The 24,894-nt window shown below is 40.4% G+C and overlaps 1 protein-coding gene across 2 annotated transcripts in view; it reads right to left on the reverse strand.

The window, feature by feature from the left end:
- Positions 1 to 24,894, reverse strand: part of PAG1 (phosphoprotein membrane anchor with glycosphingolipid microdomains 1) — a 139,106-nt gene that overhangs the window by 94,567 nt on the left and 19,645 nt on the right. For both annotated transcript variants that reach the window (XM_035011421.1, XM_035011422.1), the window contains exon 2: positions 1,053 to 1,121. The gene's annotated coding sequence lies outside the window, so the exon portion shown is untranslated. The remainder of the gene's footprint in view (positions 1 to 1,052; positions 1,122 to 24,894) is intronic.

Consider the following 24,894-nt stretch of genomic DNA (forward strand, 5'->3'; position numbering starts at 1 on the left):
TGTGGATAATCAAAGCTCTTAATGCACTGATTCTTTAGACTAAGTTAACTAACAGAAGGCAGGCTGTTTTCCAGGATCTGTAGTTATATTTAGAAAGACCTCAGAGGGTAATCAAAATGACCCTGAAAACACTCCCTGTTCTTTTAAGAGTAAGGGGTTACTCTGAAAGAGAATGAAATTCTCAGAAACTTAAAAGAAAGATTTAATTAAAAGACAGTGGCCTATTTTACAAGATTCATTCTGTAAAGAGATTGGGAACATTCAAGCCAGATGTACGCCTTTCTTTCTAGCCCCATAGAGGAATTGGATAATGATGTATAATTGATAGGGGTCAGTCGGGTCACAGCATTCGAGGTTTGTAAACCTCTTAAATGGGTGAACATAGCACTTCACAGTCCAGGATTCATTATAAAAATTGATAATCAAGTAGTCAGGTAACTGCTACAATTAAATATAAAATGTCTTTGTGTTAACTTGTCCTTCACTTAGGTTGGACAATTTTTTTCTGGATTTGGTTCCATTCGAAGATGACCCAAGATCATTAAGGAAATTGGATACAACTTTATCATTAGCATATATGAGATTACTAACACCACTAATAACAGTAAACACAGCCTCAGATAATTTTGTTTGTGGTGGTGGTGACAGTGGTGAATACTACAGTATCCTATTAATCTCTCTAACAAACCTGTTAGACTATCCAGTGATTATCCCAATCTCAAAGTTGAGTAGAGACACTGAAAGGGCAGGCATTTTGCCCAGTCTCTTATTGGCATTAGAAGGCAGAGCCAGGGTAGTGCCCATCACTGAAAGGAAACACCAGACTATAGAAAGCATAACCATTGGTGTCTCACAATCTCTATGGCAAAAACCCATGGTGCTAAATTTGAAACTGCACAAGCTAATACTCTTGAGACTTTTCAATTTCAAAGCTGTGTCTGCAGTCGTACAATGCACAGAGTCCCCAAATAATCTATAGACGTTTGTACAATGTTAAGCTAAAAGCAAGCTTGAATAACCGAGAATGTAGAATATATCAGATACATGAATACCTTGCAATCACTCTTTCCCAGCTCTGAAGTTACACCCAACTGCTGAAATAAGAGAAGACTTCGTGTTTTCTGGAAAGGAAACACAAGAAGAAACAATTTCAAAACTCTGAACTGAAGGAAAATTACAATAACTAAGGGTAAAATGCCTAACTTTTCATTTACTTATTAAAGTTTTGAGCAATAAGAAAAGCAACTGACAACTACTTAATTAACCTTTAGTATTTTAATACTATAAAAAAAGGATGTTGAAAACAAAGGTTAAAACTTGCTCTTAAAATATTCACAGACTTATATATTTATCCTAAATTTTATATATGTAGAAAAGTGAAAATGACATTAATCACATCCCAATGATGAATAATTATGCCCATGCTGTTTTAGACACATTGTTTCATTCTACCTCTCTCTCCACAGACACGGACAGTGACTATGGGCCAGTACCACACACCTTACACCTAGACCTTTTGAGTTCTGTAAGGTACCGTGGATTAAAACAAAAAGGGTTGCATGCCCCAAGAAGATGACAGCCTTATCAGAACAAAGATGGCTGGAACAAAGTGGTTCAGAACCGTGTGATAATTATTATGATATACTTAGCCATATTATTTTGTTTTCATCTTGAAACATGCTATATTTTTGTTAGCATGGTTTCTTACCTTAAAATAAAAACTATATTACTTATAAAGATCACTTTCTCTAAGAGGAAGTGTGATGCAAGTTTGAGGAATGTAATCTCAAATCTGAAATTCTGTTTTTGTTGACTTTGGATCTAGGAAGGCAACTTAAAGTATGTTAAGTGGAAGTAAAAAGCAGGGGTCATGAAAGAATGGCCCTATAACTAGACTGAATATTCTCAGAAACAGTATCCACTGAGGTAAACCAATGCAATTTTTTTCTTTTTTTGGTAAAGTTTAAAAGAGGAGAGAAAGCCATTTCTTAGAAAAAAAAAATGAAAAGTAAAGCAATGCTAGAAAGATAAAAAAAACAGTAAAATTGACAACAAGCAAGATGGTGGTCTCTCCATGACCTGCCATGTCAGACTCTCCAGTGGCCAACAAGACAAGAGCTCCCCAACCCCTACTGTACCTCACGGGGCCTCCACCCACATGGTCTAAGAGCCTGAATATAAGCTCCAAAAGAAAAGTGCAGCAAAAGGCAAGGGAGAGTTACACATTGGGAGGCAGGAAAAGACAACTATTTAATTAACCTTTAGTATTTTAATACTATAAAAAAAAGGATGTTGAAAAACAAAGGTTAAAACTTGCTCTTAAAATATTCACAGACTTATATATTTATTCTAAATTTTATATATGTAGAAAAGTGAAAATGACATTAATCACATCCCAATGATGAATAACATTTACCAACTTTCAACAAAGAAAGGCAATGGAAATTCTTTCTTCTTTGCCTTTTGCTGGGAAATTCCCCATTCTGAACCACTAAGCCTTATAGTTCAGCAATATTATGAGTTTTGGTAGGTTTCCTGAAAACTTATCATTTATAAAACCTTCCTGGTTTTTATTTCAAGCTCTAATCAACTGCCTCAGAAACAAGTGTTGGGAATGGCCACCTATTCAAAAGTGGAGAACTATTTTGAGACACTGTGAAATCTGTCTAATAAGCCTTATTGATAAACCTCTGTGCTATCTAAAAGCAAAGATGAGAAGGCCAAGTTCAAGAGGCCAAGTTACCAATATATATGATACAGAGACACAGGTAACCACAGATGTATGTACAGGTTGTGAGTAGAGTACAGAAAAGAGCACGAGGGCTCCATATGTAGAACTCTCTACAGCTCTTGAGATAAAACCCAAGCCACTTGGCATGGTGTGACAAGCTCCCCGTCATGGCTCCTGCCACTATGCCCAGCGTCCTAGCTCAGCATCTGTCTCATCTTCCCTAGCTCTCACCCAGAGTTCTCCATGCTTCTGCCACACTGTTTGTTTATTGCTGTTTTTTTTTTAAGATTTTTTATTATTTATTTATTTATTTATTTTTATTTATTTGAGAGAGAGAATGAGAGAGAGAGAGAGCACATGAGAGGGGGGAGGGTCAGAGGGAGAAGCAGACCCCCTGCCGAGCAAGGAGCCCGATATGGGACTCGATCCCGGGACTCCAGGATCATGACCTGAGCCGAAGGCAGTCGCTTAACCAACTGAGCTACCCAGGCGCCCTTAAGAGGCTAAACAACTAATCTAGAAATGAATATCTAGGAAAGCACTTGTTTTTAAGCTGGAAACCATCTGGAATGTGCTTATTAAGAGTAAGTGGATCCTGGTACCTGGCAGGTGGATCCTCCAACCCAGATCCACAGCCTGGTTACATCCTTCTCAATCTGGCCCTTCTTTTATTTAGAGTCCAGTGGAGAAATGAACTATAAACAGCAGTGTAAAGTACAGAGCACTGGAATTTGGGGCTGGATAATTCCTTGTTTTGAGGGGTTGGTGTTCCTCTGCCCCTCAGTGGTGACAACCAAAAAGGTCTCTGGACTTTGGCAAATGTCCCCTGAATGGCAAAATCACTTCCCAGTTGAGAATCATTGGTCTCAAATGAATGATGACTTATTAAAACATAGTAATAGTTATATCCTAACTTCCTTCCTATGCAGGAAGACAACAATTTGGATGGGGACCATCAGAAAGGGTACAGATAGGGGAAGAGAGAGGGAGGAAAGCACATATATTGAGCACCCTCTGTATTCTCGGCCCTATGTGAGGTCAGTCACCTCATCTAATACTCACAAAACACACTCTGCTTTTGCTTCCTAAACCAGAGCTTGCTCAAAACCTTGGGAAGTAAGGATTTATGCTGGCAATGTTATTAAAAGCAAAACACTTCAGAATGAAATTAAATATTTCTAGAACTTTGCACACTGATATGCTTTTCTTTCGCTTGCAACGGACCAACTGCCTAACTTCTCATCCTTGAGAATGAGCATCACTATACATTCCCAAAGAGAGTGCCTCCATTTGTGGCTTCATAGGATATTTCCTCTACCAACTTAAAGCCATGTGGTTGTTTTCATAAGTGTAGGCCCAAATGGCATCATATGCATGGCCAAAAATATCCTCTCTTTCCTAAATGCACGACGAAGTAGGCATAGTTAGCCTGTGAAATTGTCGAATGCTACTTCATTACAGCTCTTTGTCAGTGTCCCAGGTGAAGACATCATGCTCTATGGCCCAGAGCAGGTGGGTTGGTTAAAGGCTGACTTAACTACTGACCTCCCTGAAAGTGTTTAATGAGAGAAGACAGGAATTCTTGGACAGAACTGGATGTTGGTCATTTTCCCTCCTGATTCCACAAGGGTCTAGCAGGCTCAACAATCTCTATGACATTCAGCACAGTCAGGTCCAAAAGGGTCCCCAAACAGGGGTCTTCTGTAGCCTTGTCTATTCAGAAAGGATGACAGTGGCTTTTAAAATATATATGTTGATACGTAGTTTTTGTTATAATCGGCTTTTTCAGATTCTGTTCAAATATAATCACATCTTCCACTCTAATTTAACCTCTGATATCTAGTATCTGTTCAAATGCTTTATTTAAGGATAGTTTCCATGTGCTGGACACTATTCCTGGTGGTGTTTCCATACTGACCAAGACAGGCAAAATTCCCAGCCTTCATGGAGCTTTCTGGTGGGGGTGGGAGACAAACGAGCCATCTGGCAAAACAGTTATGATAATTACTGAACAACTGAAGCTAGTTTAGGGCATGGGTACAGTCATGCTGGCCCCTCCATGTGACCATCATGACGGCACCACAGGCAGAATCGGAGAATACCCAGTGCTTCCATGGCTCCTGCAGGGAAGACCCCAGACAGGGGTCCATATGAAGACGGGGTGAATCCAACAGAGGGAACGTCAGAAGCAAGGTTATCAGCTCAAAGTAAGGAGGGGAAAGAAAACAGTGAAGGTTTCGTAGGAGAGCAGAAAGTAGGGAGAGGTCCTCTGGGAGAGGGAAAGTGTGAATGGACAAGGAAACCAGCAGTCTTAGGGGCCCACTGAGATAAAAATGAGACCTATTAGCATAGGGGTGTGTGTGTTCCTCCAGCCACATCAGCAGCACAGGTGAAGATGTGGGGCAGGTAGAGTGATGAAGTATGCAGGTGAGTACAATGAGGAAAGAGAGAAAGAAGCAAAGAACTTGAAGGTGTAGGCAAAGGAGTGTCATAAACAGAGCGAATGGAATCTAAGCTGCGCTAACTGGGGAAGAAGAACCGGCGGGAGTGACAGATAGTGGAAATTAGTAGCATCAATGGATTGTAGGTCCTAGCCGAGCCCCAAAATGACTGAAAATGAGGTGTGGGGTACAGTTGAACAGAAAGAGGTGGTGGTAATCAGAGAACAGGGTGCTTGCAGGGAGGGTGGGTTAAACCCAAAGTGTGGTCCCTGGAGCAGTAGTAGTATCAACACCTGGGGACATGTGTGAACTGCAGAATCTCAGATCTACTGAATCAGAACCTACATTTTACCAGGTGACGCACGTGCGCACTAAATTTGACGGAGAACTGGCTTACGTCGAAGCCTGACCAGAAGCCACAGGCACCAGATAAAAAGATGCTACTGAATCAGTTTCTGAGGTTAGGGACTTCCCTGGGGCTCTGCTCCCCCTCCTCCACTTTAAACGGCTCAGTTTGGCTTCCTGGGTTTCCATCCAGCTGCCTCATGCCCTTGCTCTGTCCTGCCCTGTAGCCTTACAATATTGCTGGCAGGCTTTAGATTCCATTTACCAAAGAATGCTGCCCCTCCGAGTGCCTCATTGACATTCCCACCCTTGCTGTAAGCAAATGGCCTCCCCCTGCTTCCTGAGACCAAGTTCCTGCTTGGTCCTAGCTCCCTCTGCTCTCACTGGCCCTTAAGGTGGCAAGCTGATACTTAGTGCCCTCTATCCAGCCCCAATAATTCCACGTGCCTACACAGGCCAATTACTAGGCACTGATGGAAAATACATGGTATTGGCAAAATGTATAATACGGCTTTTCAAAGGTTTAGCTTCCTGCTAGCATAATTACTCAGGATTTTGTATCTCCTTTAATGTGAGCAGAACGCCTTCACTCTTCAGTTAATTTCATAAAACAAAGGAAACAACAGCTGTGCACAACATTACAGAATGAAATATGAGGTTGAGCCTAATTAATGTAGGCTCTGCTTCAATAACAGTTTTATTCCCAATAAACAGAGTGTGACATTTTCATTAACCCAGATACAAACTCCCGTACAAATACTCACAGGTGAAATAATATAAAAATCCCAAATTCAGAATCTTTCACTCTTCTCTTTCAAGCCCCAAATGATTCCAGAGGCTGTCACTTCCAATGCTTTTATTCTGATTATTAAAAATTACCAGGTTATGGGTCCTACTATTTGCAGATGCAAATACACATCCCATACATCCTCATCTCATGTAACGCTCATGAGAATTCCACGGGATCTGTACTATTGTTATGCTGGTTCTAGAGATGGAAAACTGAGCCTTGGAAAGGTTGAGGAACACAGTCAGTGACTGACTGAGCCAAGTTTCAAACCCAAGTTTGATCCAAAGCGGGGCCTCACTGACACCATTTCAGACTGGATTCCCTTAATAGCTGTCACCTCAGAGTGTGGCCGTACAGTTGTTTTTTGTTTTTGTTTTTTTTTTTTACTTTTTAGTGTGTTCTTTATTTTGAGTGTCTTTTTTTTTTTTAAGTTTGTTAAAATCTTTTTCCATTTTTATTTATTTATTTTTATTCTTATGTTAATCCCCATACATTACATCATTAGTTTTAGGTGAAGTGTTCCATGATTCATTGTTTGTGCATAACACCCAGTGCTCCATGCAGAATGTGCCCTTGCATCCCTGCATTCCAAAGCCTATGCACAGTCATTGCTAAATATTATATGTGCCTACATGAATCAAGATGCTCTCTAATCTCATCAACAGTAAATATTTGATACAGATACTTTTGGTTAGATGGGGCCCTTTTCTAGATATATGATAATTCTTTTAGCTGTTTCTCAGCTAGAATAAATGAACAAATTGAGCCAATCTAGCATCACTCTGATACATTTTGATATGGTTATAACAAACCTGCTCATCACTATGGGTACCTGAATGCAATCTCGGTTGGCTGGGTAGCCTGGCCTGGAGGAACAGAATCTGTTCTGCTGTCAGGAGAAAATGCTGGCTCTGGCCACTCGTCTGACCCCTTCCTCCACCAAGGCAGCAGACACCTCAGGTCTGTTTAGCAAGCATACAGGAAAAAAGAGAACCAAATCCAAACCTTCCTGAGTGAATTAATTACCACGAGACTTTGGACACACCAGCTTCCTTCCCTGAATCACTTAACTGCCCACAATTCAGAGGTACCAATGTCTGGCCCTGCTTGCCCTGCTTCCCGAGGACAGCATGAGGATGAACTGATGGGCCCAAGGCCCTGGGATGGGAAGAGTTGAGGTTAATGAAACTTGTCCACACACTCACACTGAGCAATACAAAATCAGGCCAGGACACCTGCACATGGTAATCAGAGTTAGGCAAGTAAGGCCAATAAAATATATTTTTTAAAGATTTTATTTATTTATTTGACAGAGAGCAGGAGAGAGAGAGAGCACGCGCACAAGCAGGGGGAAGAGCAGAGGGAGAGGGAGAAGCAGGCGCCCCACTGAGCAGGGAGCCCATTGTGGGGCTCGATCCCAGGACCCCAGGACCCCAGGATCATGACCTGAGCTGAAGACAGCCACTTAACCAACTGAGCCACCCAGGTGCCCCTAAATATTTCTTTTGAAGTTAGTACAGCCAAAATAAACAATAACAACAAAGGAAGCCTCAGAAACTGACCTTCCCATTCCCAAATCCCCATCGGTAAAACAGAAACCTCTTCAAGTAAAAATTACAGAACCACCTTTCTAATTTCCCAGATTTTAAAAGGAACAAAAGCTGTAAGAAAATAAATATCCTAAGGCCCATGCTAAATACATAACCTTTATATTTTAATATGTCCTATATCTGGATGAATATTTATCATATATTTATTACTATCTCTATGCATATTTCTCCATCTGTCTTAGGTTGTCAAGTCTGATAAGGCAAGGGCCAAACCTATTTAGTTCTTTTGGTAAAGCATGTGAAATTGTTATGCACAATTAGGCACTTACAGGGCTTTTGATGAAGATGATTATGAAGACTGAGAACAGTTAATACCATGGCAGGCATGTTTCCTGAAACCTTCCTGTCTTTCTGAAATGTCAGATGATCACACCCATAGACTTGCAGAGCTTGTGGGCTCGGGGATGGTGCAGAGCTAGCGAAACAACATGTGGTCTGTGGCCCAGCAGCAGCATCCCCACCAGAGGAAGCTCCTTAGAAAGGCAACGTTCGGGCCGCACCCCAGACCTATGAAATCAGACTCCGCAGTTTAACAGGATGCCCAGTCAATGTGTATGCACATAGCACAGACCAGAGAACCATATATAGAGTTCAACGTCCTTCATTTTACAGATGGGGAAGTAAGACACCCAGAAAGGCTGAGTGACAGATCCTGAACCGGGCCTGGTACTTCCCACCCCAATGTTCCACCACCTCTTGGCTCTTGTTTCTTCAGCCATATTCCTCCTAAAAGTACTCTTCTGTGCATCTGTGAATACATTACAGTCCACAGCTTCCTGAGAACCCCAGGTTGCTTTTGTTTGCCATGGAGGCCTCGATTCTTTCAACATTTTCTTAAAGATTTTATTTATTTCAGAGAGAGAGAGAGAGAGAGAGAGAGAGAGAGAGAGCGAACACCAGCACGGGTGGTAGGGGGGGAAGGGGCAGAGGAAGAGGGAGAAGCAGACTCTCTGCTGAGTGGGGAACCTGAAGCAGACCCCATCCCAGGACCCCGGGATCATGACCTGAGCCAAAAGCAGACATTTAACCAACTGAGCCACCCAGGCACCCTCTTTCAACATTTTGAATACACTTATAAGATGCTGGAAACAGAGCTCTAGAAAGCCATCTCCTAGTAGTGGGATGGCCCACTGCATGCTGCCCATAATGAGAGACCACACTGCGATGGCATGTGGAAACTGGACACCATGCTTCTTGGTCGAAATCCAGATCCCACATTTCTGCACATTTCCGGTCTAGGGATGCAGCCCAGGCTGCCAATCATCTTTACCCTCTATTCCCTACTTCACTAAATGCTCCTAAGTCCTGGATGCTCCATGGCTCTGCCTTGGAGTTCAACTAAATGAATATTTCAAACCCTCAGGGATATGTATTTCAAGAAGAAAAAAAAAAAAAAAACCATTTGAAAATTTGCAAAAACTTCTTTGAGTTGCTGTTGACCCACTGGTTTGTCACTGCCTCTTTAAGCCAGTTCCCTCCACATTTTTCTGGTCCAGCTGCATTACACATTTCCTATATCAGATCAGGAGCCATTAATTTCTAATTAAATTAGGGGAATTTTATTATGGGTTTCCCTTTAAACTTCAGCCACAAAAAGTAAAGAGTATTCGATATTCAAATTCCATCACTGTTGTGCAACTAATATTTTCCAAAAGGTAGAGAAGGACCGAGGCACACTTTAGTCAGATCTGTATATGGCAGATACCTGTTTTGACTCACATGTGAACACCAAACGGCACCCTCCAACATATGGTGAAAATATTAATTTCTGGAAAAAATATTAATTCCTCCAGGTATGAAAAGATTGGCTATGTTTTTTCAACAACTTGGAGTTTTTTCTGCATATTTAGAAATCAGAAATAATTTATTGAACATAAAAGAAAAGCTGAAGAAAGTAGGTTTTAAAAACACAAAAGATTAATTGAATCAATAATTTGACATTTAGACTAATGGTTTGGGAAAAAAATGTGAAAATTCGATTGAAAGCAAAACATTTAGATTAGTTGGAGACAAGAACAGACTGACCTATGTTACAGGTACCACTTCCTAAATAAACCTTGAGAGAGACCACCATACAAAAGACAGCCAGGCTTACTTAGAAGCATTCTCCTCTCTCTCTAGGCAACATCCTTCATAAGAAAACAACATTCCATCATTTGAGGGTACAAAGTACCCCCAGAAAAGATAAAGAAGAAAAAGTACCAAGAGAAGATACTACTTGCTGAAATGCATATCCCAAGAAGCCTATCACAAACTAGTTGAAGTATCAGGTTTTAAGAAACCTTCATTGTATCTTTGAAGTTGTGTTAAATCAGTATATTAAGCACTAAGAACAGGGCCTAGCTTACAGTCAGTGGAACGTAAAATCTACCAGCATTAGACCCACATTTCCAATTCCTGAAAAGCAGCAACTGAATGAAACTTCAACTGCTGCCTTTTAGATAAAGCACATGCCCCTGTTGGCCACCGTCCTCACCGCTCCCAAGCATGTCCCACATACTGCAGCCAGGGGCTAGCTGCTTCTGATCACTGCAGGGCACGGCTGTTGTTCTTAGAGTTAACACAAAGGGATGTAGTTTACCCACCTCTCTACCAAATCACTGACCTCCTGGGAGGGCTTTGAGATCTGGCTCACTTAACTCATTTATGGTACCCACCTAAGCTTGTGACTCTTGCCTTGAATAATGCTTTCAAGCTGCTACTTTTGCCAGGACCATTCTCTTCCCCCCTTTCCCATCCCCAATTAGAATTCACTTCTTCAAGGTTTTTCTGACCTCATCAGTTAGAATCTACTGCTTCCTTATTATGTGTATTAAAATTTTAGAATGAGTCCTCTGAACTATGAATCATTTTAGGCCAATGGTTGAATCTTCTAATCTTCTTCCTCATCTCGGAGTTTTCATTGCTCACAACATCCAGCTGCAGCTTCTCAACCTTTCTATTGGAGCCATAATCATCACCATCCTACACATACATACATACCTCAGCATGGGCCTGAAGTGCGAGAGTGTGTGTGGCGGGGGTAGGGGGCACTCCGCTGAGAAGGAGGTTGGGAGGAAGGGAAGAGGTAAAAAGGACAAAGAAGGCATTTGTATGCTTTCCTGATTTGGATCTCTTATCCCCACAGGACCTATAGAGAAACACAGTAAGTCATAAAGAAGACCGGAAAAGATAAAGGAAAAAAGTTGCTTCATTTTCTTCCAGTACTTCTAGAACTCCCCTCCCCAGCTTCCACTCTACAAGTCAGGTCTATGCGACAAGGTAGGATCAAGAGTGAGGTGGAGGAGAAGGAGGTGGAGGAGGCAAGAGACAAGAGAAACATCCCCACTTTTACTCCTTACCCACTCTCCATAATCCCCCACCTCAGAGATAAAGTCTGCAGCTGCTGACAGAATAGGAAAGAGAGAAGATATCAGAGAAGAAGGGGCAGTCAAATCTCTTCACACCAACCTTGCCTGCCATCTCAGGAGCCTCTAAACCTCCTTCACTGCTATGTGTGCTTCTCAGTCCCAATCTTCTACCTGGCAATGTGAATGTCTCTGCTCATGATTCAGTCTGCTCTCTCTCCTCCCTCCCTAAATCCACTCCAAGAAGCCACACCTGGGGCTGGAAGAGCAGCTCAGCTGGTGTGTAACTGTGCCTACCACTGCCTGCCTGGCCCAGGAATCAAGGCCATGTGAATGGAACTAGATAGATGAAAACTCCTGAACTCAAAAAGACTTTTCCTTGTAGGATCATTGTGACAAATGTACTCAGGAAACCTCTTGACATATAGAAGAAGGAAAAATATACAAACTGTCTGCTAGGGTATTTTCTTCTTTCTTCTTTTTTTTTTTTCTTTAGAGAGAGAGAGAGAGTGCACCCGTGACTGGGGAGAGGGGCAGAGAGAGGGAGAGAGAGAATCTGAAGCTGGCTCCATGCCCAGCGCCAAGCCGACACGAGGCTGGATCTCACAACCCTGAGATCGTGACTGAGCCAAAATCAAGAGTCGGCTGCTTAACTGACTGAGCCACCCAGGCACCCCCTGCTAGGGTATTTCTTTGAATGCTACAGTTTCTGGGTTCAAATTACTCGGTTGCATGTTATTTCTCCTGTACTTGTTTCTCGAGATAAGATGACAAGTTTTTCATCTGCATAATAAAATCGCCTGCAAAAATATTTCAACCTATTACTAAAGATACTTTAAAAACAAATATCTTGAAAAGAATTGAGGTCAATCTCACAGTTAGGAAAGTGGGGATAAGAACTAAGGCATTTTCCAACAGGGGCAAAGATCTTCCTAACATTTTATTTTGGAAATGAGCAGATATTTGGGTTTAGTGCAAAGACTAAACCTGAAAAAACAGCTAAGGTTGGAAGCCAGCCCACAAAGAGATGTCTGAGAACACTCACACGTTGATAAGTGTCCCAAAAGCATGAGTAGCTTTGACTGCCATTCTTTATCCTTCCTTATTTGTATCTAAGTTAGTTCCCAGCCTCCTGACTCATTACATTAAAAGGCAAGCTGATTCAGATGACCTTGTAGGTACAGAATAAAAAGAGCAACTGACAAAAAAGAAAAAAAATGTACAGTGCAGAGATGTTGCTATTTATGAAAGGAAACATTGACTGGTGCAGGAGAGAGCAGGCCCGTCTTCTGCCCTTGCCCTGTGAGCCCTCCCTCCTAGAAGAGCCAACACTCTGCCAGTGGGCTGACAACACATAGCAGGCACTGTTCTATGCACTTTTCATATGCCAACAATCCTATGAGGGAAATATGATTATTATCCCATTTTACAGATGAGGAAACTGAAGTATTGAGAGATTCGTTATTTACTCAAGGTCACAGAGCAAGTATGGGAAGGGGGTGTGAGGTAAGACATACAGCAGAAGTCTGGCTCCAGAAGACAAGCTCTTATCCTCTCAACCCTTACTCTATTTGACACTCTTTGAGTCACTTCTCCATTATCTTCCTTCCCTCCTGCAAATGCTCCAGTTTCACCCACAGCAGCATTATAAGCTAAGCAGTTGCTGATCCCCTGGTCTGGTGAAACCCTAGCCACGTCTCAGCCTTCTCAGACCTTCCCTTTGAATAAAGATAACGCGGGTTAGCAGCGAGCTCTGAAATGGGCAGGAGTCCACAGATTAGAGCCCAGCAGACTTTCCATTCCTGAAACCTCCCCCTCTTATCTATCAGCACTAGTCACATGCCCAGCCTGGCAGGCTGTCTTCTTCATAGGATCTTCAATCATCCCTCAATCCTAACACAATTTGTACAAACAAGGCCGCCTCCTGTCACCTACTCTTTGATCAGGAAGCAAACAAAACAAACTTCTAATCATAATATCATTTGCAATACCATTATCTTGAGACAACAAACTTAGGAGTTTAATATTGAGCATAATCAGTTCACATCTCAATGTCTGCTCTGTAACAAAAATGTGCTAAGTACTACAAAGTATATCAATATGAATAATTTATTAATCCTTCCCTCATGGTAAATTTCCCCTTAAAATTTTTTACTCCTATTTACTACTAGGTCAACTATTCCAGACTGAGTATCTGAGAATCAGGAGAGACGCTCGAGGTTGGGCCCCTCAGGAAGCAGTTGGGGTCTCTGAGTTGTAAAACTGAAAACAGCTTGAATATTTTCTTAGAAAACTAGATGCAGAAGAAATATTAGCTCTTACTCTGCATATTATGTACCATGAAACCAAATCAGTTTATAAGTACCTCACTGAAACTCCAGATAGAACTACCAGAAAGTCCTTAGGGAGGACCATTAAAGTAACCGTAACGATGAAGACAGTAAGTGCACGACACACATTCTGACTGATTTAAGAAATGCCAAAGGAGACATATTCCCTTCCACGTATACCAATTTCATTTTAGTGAATAATGTTCATAGATGGTCAAATGATATTCACCTCCAACTATACCGAAGTCTTAGAACTGCAAATTCTCAAATAACGGAGGTTTTCAGAAATAGGACTTGACTTTATAATTAGGGAAGATACAACTATACAAATTGCTGAGATAAAAGGTAGAACATTAAAGCCATGAGAAAGAAATGTGGCTTGTGAAGGAAGGAAGGAAGGAGGAAGGGAGGGAGGGAGGGACGGAAGGAAGGACGGAAGGAAGGGAGAGAGAGAAGGAAAGAAAGAGAGAAGAAAGAAAGACAGCAATAGATTTCTTACTGAAGAGATCAGAAAGGCTGCATAAACTTGGAAGAATAAGCCCCATTTGGGCAGGTGAGGTGAGGGAAGGAGAACACGGTCCTAGCAGAGGTAACAGCATTACAGTATCAGGAAGGGCAAGAGTCAGAAATTCAAGGACTCACCCCTGTCAGGCAGGTACCATGTATGAGTGAAATGTACGAGAGGAACCCAAAACCTTCTCAGGTCTATGACTGGGTAGAGAGGTGGGTTAAAATGTGACTTTCCTCTACTCTGCTTTAAGAAAAACAACAGTCCTAGGCAAGGATAAAAAGCTGCTGACTGGCTGTGTTATCCGGGGGCAATAAGGAGTGGTGAGGCCTGTGGCAAACATTCCTCTTGTAAAGAGCCAGTCACCAAGCATATGTATCCAACGTCTTTGGGGGAATTTGGGAATGTGAACCCAGCGTGGGCAGATTTTCTGTGTTTTCCTCAGAGAAGCTAGAAATTTGGATTTTTATATACCTCACAATGTTTTAATGTATGCTAACATAAATTTTAAAATAGCACTTTCCCACCCAACACTAAGCAGGTCAACAAAATAGGCTTGAGGATGAGGTCTGAGGGCCATGTGATATATGGCTTCTGAGGAGGTGGGAGTAAGGTGGGATTTGGATAGCAAAGGCCTGGACTTCCAATTCCAGATTGACTCCCCCTCTGGCCTGGGAAAAAATGCTTAAACTTCCTGAGGTCATCACCTTGCTCCAGAGAGATACTTGGGAGACAAAGTTAACAGCCTACAGAGAGAGGCAGAAGAGTCAGTCATTGAGAAAGAATGCTAATGATGTTGAACATCTTTCCATGTGTTTATTTGCCATCTGCATACTTTCTTCAGTGAAAGGTCTAGTTCTTTCATTTTCTGATTGCATTGTTTGTTTCTTTGTATTGAGTTTTATTAGTCCTTTATTAAACACATGGTTTGCAAATATTTTTCCTCACTCAGTAGCTTTTCATCCTTTAACAGGGTCCTCTGGAGAGCAAAAGTGTTTAATTTTGACTACATCCAATTTATCAAGTTTTCCTTTTATAGATTATACTTTTTGGTGTCAGGTCTAAAACCTTTATACCTAGCTCCAGATCGTAAAGATTTGTTTCTATATTTTTCCCAAGAGTTTTATACTTTTATTCTTTAGATTTAAATCCATGGCCCCTCTTTCTTCAGATTGGGTAATTTCTATTGTTCTCTCTTCTAGGGCAGTGATTCTTTCCTCTGTCCTTGCCATTGTGCTGTTCAACCCATCTACTGAGATTTTTACCTTGAGTGTTGTATTTTTCCAGTTTAAGATGTCCACTAGGTTCTTCATTAAATTTCCTATTTTTTTTTTTTTAGATTTTATTTATTTATTTGTCAGAGAGAGAGAGAGAGAGAGCACAAGCAGGGGGAGTGGCAGGCAGAGGGAGAGGGAGAAGCAGGCTCCCTGCTGAGCAAGGAGCCCGATGCAGGACTCCAGGACTCGGTCCTGGGGTCCTGGGATCATGACCTGAGCTGAAGGCAGATGCTTAAGCAACTGAGCCACCCACCCATCACAAATTTCCTATTTCTTGATGACACCTTCTATTTTTCTTTTTTTTAAGATTTTATTTATTTATTTGACAGAGAGAGATAGAGAGGGAACACAAGCAGGGGGAGTGGGAGAGAGAGAAGCAGGCTCCCAACTGAGCAGGGAGCCTGATGTGGGGCTCGATCCCAGGACCTCGGGATCATGACCTGAGCCGAAGGCAGACGCTTAACAACTGAGCCACCCAGGTGCCCTGACACCTTCTATTTTTCATGTGTATCCTGCATGTTCACAATTGCTCAACAAGCCTTTTTGTGATGACTGCTTTAACATCTGACATCTCAGTGTTGGCCTCTAGTGAGTGTCTTGTTTTCATTTGGTTTGAGGGATTCCCAGTTGTAGGCATGACAAGTGATTTTTATTAAAACCTGGACATTTGGGGTAGGGTGACACTGGATCTTATATAAACCTTCTGTTTTAGCTGCTCCCTCCAATACCATTCTGACAAGGGAGGAGGGAGACTGTGTCATCATTGCCAGGTTGGGGTGGAATCAGGGGCCCCCCACAGCCCCCACTGACACCTGAGAGAGGGGTTCCTCCTTGCTGCTGGGCAGGGAGTAGTTTGGGCTCTCCACTGGGCCCCTGCTGACACCCTCCTGGCTGGGAGGAGTAGTGTTCCTGCTTCCCACACAGTCTCCGCTGACAGCACCCCACTGATGGGCTGGCGGGGGCGGGGGGCGCTCCAGACTCCTCTTGTGGTTTCCATTTATACACAGAGGTGGAGGTGGCAGGTTTTGTAACGAGCCAGCAGAACTCAAAGTCTTGGCTTCCTACTACTCAGCTTTCTGTGACACTGCCCAGTGTAGGGGGCTCGGGAGCCTCCTTAGAAACTGTCAAGAGTGGAAATCTCAGCTTCCCAATCTGCCTTTCCTGGTAGGGTGGGGCCACAGTTTATGTGTGTGAGTGAGTGTGTGTGTGTGTGTGTGAGAGAGAGAGAGAGAGAGAGATTGATTGAGAGAATAAGGATGTTTGGCTAGAGTACAGCAGTCGCTGCATAAAAGTTTTCCATCTTGGTGGGGTGTCCCTCTTTTGGTCCCTGGGCTAGAGAGGACAGGCTTTTGCTGTTGTTGTTCTGTCTGTCCCCATTGGTGTTTCTTGATTGCTGGTTTCTCTAACTCCAAATCTGGGATATGGGAGGCAAAAAGAAAACCCATATAACTCATCACTATGTCATTCCTTGGGTCTTGAGGTCCACTGATGCTCTGCTTCTTCTCTCCATCTTTCACATCTTCTTATATTTGTTTTACATAGAGTGCCCAGGGTTTTTGGGTGTATGTTGTGGGAATAACAGGTTAAAAAAAAAAAAAAAAAGCATGTTCACTCCATCTTCCCAGAAACAGAAATAGTCCTTCCTTTCATTTTGAGGTTAAAATGAGAAACCTTCTCAAGAAAGGAAATTGCATTTCCTATGATGAAAAAACTACATCAAGTACTAGCAGAAGTTTACATGAAATCAACTTAGAATACTTATCAAAAAACTTTAAGAAAAACTTTAAAACTGTACATGGTATTTAACAAATAAGAAAACCAATTTACAAAAAGTATGTTCTAAATCCTCTCCAAAAATACCCAAATTCTATGGTTAACTTTTAATTTCAAGATATTTCAAGAAAAAGAAAGGGACTTTATCCCTGTGGCTAATGTTTTACAATTGATTATGTAGAATACTGAGGTTTTTAGCTTTTTTTTCCTACTTCGGTCATTATTTGAAGGTGTCTTTCTTTCCTAAGCTGTCTGTAGGAAGTAGCTGTGCAGGTCTTATGTATGATTATATTTATATTATCTGAAAGCTCTTTTCCCAAACAACCTCTTTAGAGAGTTTAAGAGAACCAGATGTATGCTAAAGGATGGCAGTCATCATGAGAGAGCAGACAGGGTCCTAACATTACATCTATTTTCCCTTAACCAACCCTTTACTTTAGATGAATAGCAAAGACACTGCTAAAAGTAAGGAAAAGTCTGCCTAAAATACATTGAGATGAAGTCTATTTTTGACAGAAATTCTTTTTTACAGTTCAATATAAAAGGTTACTCTTCAGAAATTTAATTAAGAAAGTGTTAGAATCAAATAAGATATAGAAAGTCCCAAGAAATGTGTAAATTAGAATAACCTTCAAATTGATAATGAACTTTAAACAATCTAAGAGCAGCTCTGAGTTAAGACAGCTGGGCATTTACTTGGAATAGTTCTGGAAAAATCAGGGTTTGAATTTGTGCTTCACTTGCCAATTAGAAGCAAATGGCGATTCCTTAGGGTAGCCTCCAAGTTCATCATGTTACTACTTCACATAGCCTTTCTCTTCTTTGGATGAACAGAAGGAAACTGTATGGCACAGCACTCAATGACATGTAAAATAAGCATTAACAAGCCATTCTGGAGATTTAGCAAAATTAAGCTTCATCAACCAGCTTGACTCACAGCCAATCTGGCAAAAAGCATCCTAGAAAGAAAACTAACCGTGAAGTGACACGTAGCACAAAAAATTTAAATCCCTCACAGAAGCATTAAAATCATGAAAAGGTGCATTGTGTTCTGTGATCAACCAAGTCCATTACTAGAATAACAAGAGTCCATTCTGTACTTAATATGCAAGTCCAAAAGAGCCCACTGGCCCACTGTAAAATCTGCTTAGGATACAAATAGCACATTCCCCTACCTATCTCCACAGAAGAGAACTAGTCAATGGAGAGGAACGCATAGGACGGTATGGAGACTTATTTTCCCTCTATGCGAAAAGGACACATGAGACATCCTTACAGAGCTAAGGTGTGGCAAAGGCCATCTCTGGCTGCCTGGGACCTAGAAGACTGAATAAATTTGGGGTCTGTTTAGTCTGAATATGTCTTCCATATACAAAACAGAACTGTTAATACAGTCAGGTAAACTTCAGTATGCTGTCAATATACAAAGTCTTTGAATACTTGAAAACAAAAGGTTGCATTTTGGTCAATTATGTTCTATGATTTTTTTTTTCCACATACAATTCTAATTCTTCTGGTAAGCAGTTATATTTTTTAGTCTGGCCAGGATATATGGGCTATTTAAAAAACTGGATTTTGCCCTATTTAATAGCTATTACATACTATAAATCAGAATTTGCAGCTGGGAGCACTGTAAAAAGTCATATAGTTCATTTTTCTATCTTCAGGCGAGACTACATTAAAGTAGTTCAGGCCCAACATCAGTACTTCTTATTCTCACTTATAGGGAAGGAGAAAAAAAAGTATGTATGTGTGAGTGTGTTTACTTTCCATGAGTTTATTTAATATTTATGCTCTAACTTAAACCTATTTCCAAGTATCCATGTCTCCTAGTCTGAAAATACTATCACCAATGTCTTCCTTTAAAATGCTTGCATATTATTATTAAAAATCCTAGAGCAACTAGTTAGTCATGTAATTATTAGATCCTACCACACAACCTGATTCAAACATCAACTTCAGATAAATTAAACGCAAAACCATAGAACATTGAGAAGACAATGGAAGTCTTCCTACAACCTTCTAAGGACACAAAAAAATATAAGCTATATTCTTTTAAATATATACATAGAATTACATAAAATGAAATCATATTAACTGGGGACTTTTTTTCACCTGTTTTTTCCTCTAATGTGTATAATCCTAATGTGCTTCTCCCTGTTATGGGGAAATTGCAAAGTGACTACAATACCTTTGGTTGCAATCAGAGGAAAATGTGTAGGAAAACCTGAAAAACAGTTGGAAAGTGCTAAGACTTAGAAAGAAACCCACTAAATCTGCCTTGCCAAGCAAACATTTAAACTAAACAAAACAAAACCACTACACACAGATTCAGAAAAAAGCTACCTTAACAAATTACCATCGGAAAGAACCAGAGATGCTTAGTTCTAGGAAGGGCTTGGAAAAGTTACTACCAAAAATGTCAAAATGAAAGGCTTTGGATAAACTGAAAAAGTTCATCTGTCATCCTTGGAGGGGAGGGAGGGGGGGTTAAGTCAGCAAAGAACTGGAGTCTCTTTCCGGGCAATAGCTAAGTCTATTTGTTCTTAGCTTTCTGAGAAATCATTGTACCAAATTCTTACTGTTCCTCTTGAAATTCATTATGCTAAATTATGTTTATAAGTGGAGATTTATCATGACTCTGTCAAGAACTGTGAAGTTTCTGAGACTTTATCCAACTTGTAAGCTAACTAGTTGGCCTGCCAATATTCACAGATACTGTAAGAGGATACAAAACCGAGTCAGAGACAAAGGATTTTATTACTTGAAGCATAGCAAGCAGCATGAGTTTCATGGTTAGTCACTTCTGCATGGTGTTCACGTCCCACGTGATGGAGGGACTCAGGTGGATGCTGTGTTTACAGTGGGCTTGCATTACACCTAAAGAACCCTGAGTTGGGAGAACAGGAATTGTTCAAAATGGAGCCTTGCCCTGAAGGAAGACATTATCTTTACTGTAATGAACAGTAGATAATCCTACCTTCTGGTCTGAATGCAGACATTAACTTCTAAAGCTGTTCATATTACAAACATCCTTGAAAAAATAGTTCAGAACAAAAAGGCATTTAGTACTTCTGCTTGCAAGACATGCAGAAATGTGAGATGCCCCCCTCAACACTCATGAAATAAAAACTCAACAAAACCTGTGAAGACTTTGATGAAAATTGCATTACAATTATAGATTAATTTGGAGAATGACTGCATCTTTCCTATTCTGAGTTTCTCAATCCATGAACACTGTATGTCTTTCCATTTCTTTGTCTTTTATCTGTTTCAATAGTCTCATATTTCTCTTCATGAAAGTAAGATTTTTCCATTCTTAGATCTTTTGTAGTTTCTGTTGCTAATGTAAATGGTATTTTTTTTGTATTATGTCAAACAATCTAAAGCAATTGTCTAATTCTCTTGGTATATAGGAACACAATGATGATCTATCCCACAATCTTTCTGAACTGTTTCCAAGGGAACTTCTGGAATTCCCACTCTGCTTTATTAATCGATAGCATTCCACAAATATTCAGTACCTTTAGCATATGTCTTTAGAGTGACTATAAAAACAGTTAAGCATTATGTAGCTCTTACTATACGCCAGGTACTATACTGATGCTTTCTATGTACTAACTCTTTTATTTCTCAAAAATACTCTATGAGATAAATTCTGTTATTCATATGAGGGCATTGAAACAGACAGGATATGTTACTTGCCCCAGATAACACATGGGCAAAGTGGAAGAACATGCTAAGTGCCCTCAAGGAACGTCCAGTCAAGCCTTAATATTTATGTGTGAAAATATATATTTTATACACACACACACACACACACACACACACACACACACACTGACTTTACTCTCCAGTAGGGAGTTTCTGGGATTGGTTGAAATGTAGCTATGGCCCTCACGATAGGAGACTTAGTTTAGAGTCCTGCCCCACAAACGCCTAGCTTTTTGATGTATACAGGCAAATAATGTACTAGCTTGAAGTCTTCACTTTCAATGCCACAAAGAAAATGCTTATTATTCTATGAATTTCACAGGCTTAGCAGGAGAAGCAAGTGAGAAAATGATAACAAATTGTGTAAAATGTCATAAAAGGTAAGTAAAGTATAAACTGTCATAAAATTGCAGGTTTTGATCTCTCTCTCCTATTTAGGCAGTGTCTATATAACAACATCCGCCCATCTTACTTTTATCTTCAGTTCATTTCAGATCAATTCAGCAAATACTTGATTGGTTACTAAAGACTAGATTCAATGCTAGACACTGGGGAAATAAACATTAATAAGGTCTTTTGTCTGCCTTTAAGGAACTCATAGTCCAATGGGAGAAAGAGAGACCACTAACCAGGCAATTACAAGAATGTGAGTCACTCATTAAAAGGGATGTGATAGAGTATTATGGGAATGCAAATAAGAGAGATCTAAATCAGGTTAGGTTAGGGTGGTTGTACAATCAGGGTCAGCTGCTCAGAGAAAGGGACACCTGAAGATGAAGCAGGAGTCTGGTAAGGGATTTAGGGAGTAGTTTCTGCAAAGTCCCAGGTCACATTTGAGGGACTCTGACTTGATGTATAACTAGAACATAAAAGATAAGGCTGGATTGCCCATCAGGGTCCAGATCACTAAAGATTTTGTACACCATGTTTTCCAGGAGGCCACATTCAGAAAAATCAATGGGGAATTTTAAAGGATGGCATGAACCAATCTGCATATTAGGTCATTTTCCCTGGTACTAGAGTAGAAAATAGTATAGTTCTGGCTATGTCTGGCATAATGGAGACCAATTAGAAGACTTCAAAAATAGTACTGGAGCATATGTCAACCAGATGATAACAATCTAATCTAAGAGAATGGCAGAGGGATTTGAAATTAAAAGACTGATTCAATATTTAATAGATATTGTGTACAAACCTTGTTGGCCAAAGGCTATGAAGATGAGGGAAAAAGAGGCATCAAGACCTAAATGTGAACCTGAAAGCATAAAAAACCTAGAAGAGAGCAGAGGCAGTAATGTCTGACATCAGCCATAGCAACATTTTTCTAGATATATCTCTGATGCGAGGGAAAAAAAAAAAAACCCAAAACTACTGGGACTTCATCAAAATATACAGCTTTTGCACAGCAAAGGAAACAATCAGCAAAACCAAAAGGCAGCCTACTGAATGGGAGAAGATATTTGCAAATGACATATCCAATAACAGGTTAATATCCAAAATAAACAAAGAACTGATATAACTCGACACCCAAAAAACAACCCAATTTAAAAATGGGCAGAAGACATGAGCAGACACTCCAAAGAAGACATACAGATGCCAACAGAACTCAACATGAAAAGATGCTCAACATCACTCATCATCAGGGAAATTCAAATCAAAACTATAATGAAATATCACCTCACACCTGTCAGAATGACTAAAATCAAAAGCACAAGAAAGAAAAAGTGTTGGTGAGGATGTGGAGAAAAAGGAACCCTCATGCACTGTTGGTGGGAATGCAAACTGGTGCAGCCACTGTGGAAAACAGTATGGAGGTGCCTCAGAAAGTCAAAAACAGAACTACCCTATGATCCAGTAATCACGCTACTGGGTATTTTACCCCCAAAATACAAAAACACTAATTCAAAGAGATACATGCACTCCTATGTTTACTGCATTATTTACAGCAGCCAAATTATGGAGGCAGCCCAGTGTCCATCGATAGTGAATGAATAAAGAAGTGGTGTATATACACACACACACACACACACACACAGGAATATTATTCAGCCATAAAAAAGAATGAAATCTTGCCATTTGCAACAACATAGATCTAGAGAGTGTGATACTAAATGAAATAAGTCAGAGAAAGACAAATACCATATGATTTTCCCCATATGTGCAATTTAAGAAACAAAACAAATGAACAAAGGGGGAGGGGAGACAGACAAACCAAGAAACAGACTCTTAACTATAGAGAACAAACAGATGGTCACCAGAGGGGAGGTGGGTAGGGGGATGGGTGAAACAGGTGGTGGAGATTAAAGATTACACTTATCATAATGAGCACTGAGTAGTGTACAGAATTGTTGAATCACTATATTGTACACATGAAACTAATAGAACACTGTATGTTAACTGGAATTAAAATTAAAAACTTAATTAAAAAAAAAAGAGTGACTTCCTGTGTTATTTGCCCAGTCTACTGAATGGGTGACAATAAGTAAGGCAAAGCCTACAGGAAAAGGTAAGACATGGCAGAAGGAAAGGGGGGATGGGGGCTCTGAAAAAAGGCACTAAACACAATTCTTCTCCTCCATGATCTGATTGAGAATATATTTATGGATAAACTATTCACAGCAGGACTTGATAAATGCTAGGGTCAATGCAACCATCAACAGTGAATGGGAAATTGTATCAATAAGTTGTACCACACAGTTGCATTACAGAGTGAAGCAAAAAAAATCCTCTATTAGTTTGGACATATGTTTGAATAAAGATAAATCCATTTATGAATATGAAAATGACATTGCTTTGTATAATGAGGCTTCAGAGAAAGATATTTATTCTTACGATTTCATCTTTGTCAAAATGACAAACCCAAAGAATCTTTGCATCTCAGAGCAAAGAAGTTTCTAAGTGTCAACCAACTAACCATCAAATGTTGATGTCCCTCTACAGATTCAGCAATCTTAGGTTAGTCCAAAATTTTACCATGTCACAGAACTGATTAGACAACTGCAATAGTGTTACAACTTTATAAATTAAGCCCATCCTTTAGCAGAATGCTTTTCCCAACATCATACAAAACAAAAAACAAAACAACAACAATGAAGAAAACTATTTCTCAAGTCAAGTAGTGGTGTATACAGTTTTAACTAAGTCAGAAGGACATGCGATCTGATTTAATAATTCATTCTTTAACCCCTAACTGATCTCAAAACTAGTTATCTATTTCTTGTGAGGGTGAGCTTTAATCATGGGAAAATAGAGGGAGTGAGCAGCACAGAACATGACTTCTATCAGACCTCCTATTAAGTCCCAACCCAGAGACTTCCTAGCCCGCAGGCTAGTCATGACACAGCTTCAACGAGATTTCTTCCCTTTCAAAGTAGGAACTACGGGGCCTTGATAATATACATTAATGTGTTTGAAAAATGCTTGGTTTTCAAAAAAGGTTTGATGAATGAGGACTCCAAGACATATACTGAACAAAACAAACTATAAAACAAAGAAGATAATATGCTAACAGTATGCAGACTTTTTGGCACCATCAAAACTAGCTGCCGGGAAACAGACAGGACTAGATCCCTGACCCGAGGCTGCTCCAGGTAAGGCGTCCTCCCTTCAGAGGGTGAACCAGGAATCAAGGGCGCAGCTGGGGCTTAGGGGAACAAACTAGTACAATCAATTTTTAAAAAGCTTGAGGGTGGTCATACGTCTAGAAATTGGTGAGTACTCATAACAAATGGCATGTTATTACTTTACAAGCCGCAGTATGTTCTAGGACACATATATCTGTTTCTGAACTTTACAATCTACATAATCAACACATAAAGGCTTTAAGGAATATCATAAAGCCCAAGTCTCTCCCCTTTACAAAGCCACCATTCTTTAAACTGCAGTTAAACCTTTAGTTTTCTTTCCCTTTTAAGATTGCCACTGAAGTGCCTCTTTCACTTACATACAAATGCAGGCACAGATGGGGGGACATTCTGCCTTCATGACGGGATGCCTCGTCTTGCATGCTATATCCCCAGAGGTGACTC

This window comes from Mirounga leonina, unplaced genomic scaffold (genome assembly GCF_011800145.1).
Source record: "Mirounga leonina isolate KUSES-001 unplaced genomic scaffold, KU_Mleo_1.0 Mir_165, whole genome shotgun sequence".
Lineage (NCBI taxonomy): Eukaryota > Metazoa > Chordata > Mammalia > Carnivora > Phocidae > Mirounga > Mirounga leonina.